The 4,704-nt window shown below is 46.4% G+C and overlaps 1 protein-coding gene across 1 annotated transcript in view; it reads left to right on the top strand.

The window, feature by feature from the left end:
• The first annotated feature begins 1,121 nt into the window (after positions 1-1,121).
• The window catches only part of IDS (iduronate 2-sulfatase), a 28,953-nt gene continuing 25,370 nt past the window's right edge, over positions 1,122-4,704 (top strand). The window contains exons 1-2 of the mRNA XM_026451930.2: positions 1,122-1,202; positions 1,287-1,348. The gene's annotated coding sequence lies outside the window, so the exon portion shown is untranslated. The remainder of the gene's footprint in view (positions 1,203-1,286; positions 1,349-4,704) is intronic.

Consider the following 4,704-nt stretch of genomic DNA (forward strand, 5'->3'; position numbering starts at 1 on the left):
CCCTGTGTGGCCCAGGCTGTAGTGCAGTGGGGCAATCTCTGCTCACTGCAACCTTCGCCTCCTGGGTTCAAGCAATTATCCTGCCTCAGCCTTCCAAGTAGCTGGGATGCCATCATGCAAGGTGCATGCATGCCATCATGCATGGCTAATTTTTGTATTTTTAGTAGAGACAGGGTTTCGCCATGTTGGGCAGGCTGGTCTTGAACTTCTGACCTCAGGTGATCTGCCCGCCTTGGCTTCCCAAAGTGCTGAGATTACAGGTGTGAGCCACCACACCAATGTGAAAGCTGTTTTCTTTAAGCCCTTGAAAAAAGTTGTGCCACTTCCTTTTGGTATCCTTGGTTTGGTAAGGTTATCATTTTTCTCGCATTGCTTCCAAGTTTTTTTTTTTTTTTAATTACTATCATTATTATTATTATTTTAAAGACAGGGTTTCACTTCATTGCCCAGGCTGCAGAGCAGCATTGCAATCATAGCTCACTGTAACCTTGAACTTTGGGCTCAAGCAATCCTCCCGCCTCAACCTCGCAGGTAGCTAGGACTACAGATATGAGCTGTCATGCCCAGTTAAGTTTTTTTTTGTTTTTATTTAAGAGTTCTCAGAAGTTTAACTCAAGTGTTTTAGTGTAGAATTTCTTTGCATTTATTCTCTTTGGGATTTGTTCAGCTTCTGAAGTCTGCAGAGTTATGTCTTTTGTCAAATTTGGGAAATTTCAGCTGTTACTTCTTTATGTTTTCAGCCCCACACTTTTTCTCATTTCCTCTGGAACCCTTATGACACAGATGTGAGATCATTGTTCATAGTCCCACAGGTCCCTAAAGCTCTGTCCATCTTGTTTTCCCATGTATTTTCTATTCGTTTTTCAGAATGGGAAATTTCTGTTCTGTCTTCAAGTTCACTGGTTCTTTCCTCTGTTCTTTCTATTCTGCCAGTGATTCCTTTATAGAGTTTTTAAAATTTCAGTTATGGTATTTTTCAGTTCTAAAATTTCTATTTGATTCTTCATTATGTCTTCTATTTATTTTTTGGCTGAGACTTTCTATTTTTAGTTTGTTTCAGATGTGTTCTTAATTGCTTAATGAAGCATTTATATCATGGTGGCTTTCAATTTTTTTTACAGATAATTCTAACATCTTTGTCATCAGTGTTGACATCTCTTGATTGTATCCTGTCATTCCATTTGAGATCTTCCTGGTTCTGGGTATGATGTGTGACTTTTGATTGAAATCTAGAGATTTTCGTATTATGTTACTAGGTTTAAGGTGTTATTTAAACTTTGTTTTAGCTGGCATCCTCTGACATCACTCCAGGAGAAGAAAGGGAAGGATCACGCCCCATTACCGCCTGGTAAGTGCAGTAGTCTACCTTCCCCACATGGCCTCCATTGATCCCTGAAATGGGTGGGGGCACTGCTTGTTTCTGCTGGGCAGGAGTGGACTTTTTGGATCTGATCTGGGGCTGCACTGATACCTTTGTGGCTGGGAGGGTTTGATATTTTTCAGCACTGTATTCAATATCTCCTGCACAGACACCTTAGGGGATGGGGACTTTCTATTGCCTGGCAGGGATGAAAGTGCCAGCTCCCTAATTGGCCACCTCCGACAGCACCAAGGTAGACAGGAGGGATGTTACAGCTTAGCAAGCATGTTACACTGAGCCCCCTAGTTGGCCTTTGCTGGCATGTGTGGAAGTGGGGATCAAACTATATTTCTGTGGTGTTTAACTAGAGTAAAGCAGCTTACTGTCTAAAAGTTTTCTATCTTGCTAAGTTACAACTTTCCTGGTCCTCTGGCTTTGGTCCTTCTTTTCTCCCTCCCTTACTGTCCACCTTTCCTCCCTCTTTTCCTTCATTCCTTCTTTCTTCTTTCCTCTGTGTTTGTTGACATTTCTGGATCCCAGCTCCTTCAGTTCCATGTCTGGTGTATATGGGCAAAGAAAAAGAGAAAGAGAGAAAGAAATGGAGGAAGGGAGGAAGTGGAAAGGAGAGGAGAGGGAGAGAGAGGGAGGAAGGGAGGGAAGGGGAAGAGAGGGAAAGAAACAAAAAGAGAGAGTGGGGAAGGGAGGAATGGAAAAGAAGAGGAGAGGGAAAGAAAGAAAGAGAAAGAGAAAGAGAGATACACACCAGAGAACTAATTAACTCCATTGTTCCTTAGGTCACAAGGTCCCTATCTGATCTGCCTTCACTCCACCTTTCAGAGTCTTATGTTTGTTTTGTGTATATTATCAAGGGGTTTTAGGTCACTTAGTTGGAAGAATAGGGAAAAGTATATCTACTCTAGTTTTGTGGAAGTGGAATTCTTCTCAGAACCTCTTTTTTGATACAAAATATGTGCATATTTTGTATCAACATATATAACATACATGTCCCTTTTGTACATGTATATAAATTGTATATAAGTATTTAGGGTTATAAAAATAACCAAAGACACCAAAAACTGCCACAGGTGGATTTGAGAAGATGTTGAAATGCCTCCCCTGCTAAGACACGCTCCTTCTTGACAGAGTGGGAACCCTGAAAGCTGTAGTGTCACCACTGCCCTGTCCTTAACCTACCTATCTTTTGACTCGTTTCCTCCAAGCTCAGGTTTTCAGTTTTGGGTGTGTGCCACCTAAAACTGAGCTGTGGAACTGCAGCACAGTCATCAAATGCAAAAAAGCCAAGAGCATCCTGCTCAGATTTTAAGATATACCATAGATGGAGTAAACTAAAACCTTTGATTCCAGATTCTTAACCCTGATTAAAAACAACACAACCCTTCATGCCTATTTAAAACATCCCTTGCAAAAGATGGTTTGAATATTCCAAGTTGGACATGCCCACTCTTTTTAAGTTACAGCACCCTTTTTGATACAAAAAACGGGCATGACAGAAATTGTATAGTGAGTAGTGTTATAAAAATAACCAAACACACCAAAAGCTGCCACAGGTAAATTTGAGAAAGTGCTGAAATACACCACACAGCATGAGACCTTGCTGGCTCTGTCTAATAGATGTTGCTGGGGCTGCAAATGGTGTCCCAGCCTTCCAGGACCTGTGGTCTCCAGAACAGGGCTGAAACCTGTTCTGCGTTGACACTGCTCTCCTTAGAAGACCCCAAGTTGAGAGGAGCCTCTTACCCACTCATCTATAATCAAAGCAGACTTGATGCCCATCAGAGTTGCCCAATGATTCTGGTGAGCCCTTCCTCCCTCTGGCTGTCAGTACTGGGGAGCATGGTGGGGACTTTCAGATAGCTCGGTGGAGCGCAGAAAGAGAGGGAGTTCCCCCTGACTCCTGCCCCAGTCAGTCAGCCCTGTGGGCCGAGGGGTAGCCCCACTGCTCAACCTCTCCACTCTCTTGGGAAGGACGAGGCAGCCTTGACCCACGAGGGCTGATGAATGTGTAGGTTATCGGCAGGCTCCTAGGCCACCAGCTTGGAGATCACGTTGTCCCTTTTAGATTCAGTGTGGCGGGAATCTAAAAGGTCGAGGATGGAGAAGCCTGCAGGATGGCAAAGTGAGGGACCCCGGCAGTGGGACCTCAGGAATCCATCCCCAGAACTCTGACTGGGGTGCCCGTGGAGGCTCTGAAGGTACAGCAGTCAGGCGCTCTGTGGCATTCTGAATACTGGCACACAGCCTTTGGCCTCTGCCAGCTTCTGTGAGCTGCCCTGCACCAGGCAGAGGTGGCCCCCAGGCCTGGCACAGGGTCCGACACATGGCACATGCTATAGAAATAGCTGTGGACTACCTGACTGCAAGATCGCATTGAACATCTGGAACATCTGTCCTCAGCCTGTGCTGCTGCAGCCAGGAGCAAATACGGGGAAGTCTGGCTAAGGAGAATGCATGCCTGTGTGGGCCCCAAGGATCCATCCTGAGATCAGGAGGAACAAAAACCCAATGACCTTGACAGGCCCCTCAGGCAGCCTGTTAAATCCCACGTTCCCATGCCCAGAGGTTTTTGGCTCCTGCCTCAGAGGCCCAAGATGAGGACGTGGCAGCACAGGGAGGCCAAGGGAATGATGAGCTCAAGGAGAGGTGGCCAGACCACCTGAGACACCTGTTGAAGTGCACTTTCCCATGCCCAGAACTGTGAGCTCCTGAGACCAGGTGCAGAAACCAGATTACACTTATCTTTCTGACCTAATTCAGAGAATGGGCAGCAGCTCCTGCTTAACCACTACCCCCTCACTGAGCAACAAGTCAGCAACAGCAATGCTGGCCACATGGGAGGCCCTCAGGTGTCCTCAACCCACCCCTAGGTTTACTGACAGGTACCCTGCAGGGAGGAGGGTGGGGCCCCGAGCTGGACTCCACCCAACATTGCCACCTCCCCAACCTGTGTCCTCCCTACCAAGGAGCTGAAGGACCCAACGGCACACCCTCAGTGGTTTCTGAAAGGAAGCAAAGCTCTTTCTACCCTTTTTCACTTTGGGTGGGAACATGTAGCTGGGTTGACAGGTTGGTTTTTTAGAAAGGAAGCACTGAATAGCGAGGCACTCGCCCAGCCAGAAGAGCGCTCTGCAAAGACAGCCCCACCCCCCGGAGGGGATTTCTGGATTCAGATACCACAAACCAAGAGAACCCAGACTCTGGACATGGAGCAGTACCAGGGTGAAAGACTTTTCCCACCGACATGGTCACATAGCCATTCTCCTTGAAGTACTGGGAGATGGTGGAGAAGTTTCCAGCGTGCACCCTCCAGTAGGAGTTGAAGTCGT

The sequence above is a fragment of the Piliocolobus tephrosceles genome, chromosome 12 (assembly GCF_002776525.5).
Source record: "Piliocolobus tephrosceles isolate RC106 chromosome 12, ASM277652v3, whole genome shotgun sequence".
Classification (NCBI taxonomy): domain Eukaryota; kingdom Metazoa; phylum Chordata; class Mammalia; order Primates; family Cercopithecidae; genus Piliocolobus; species Piliocolobus tephrosceles.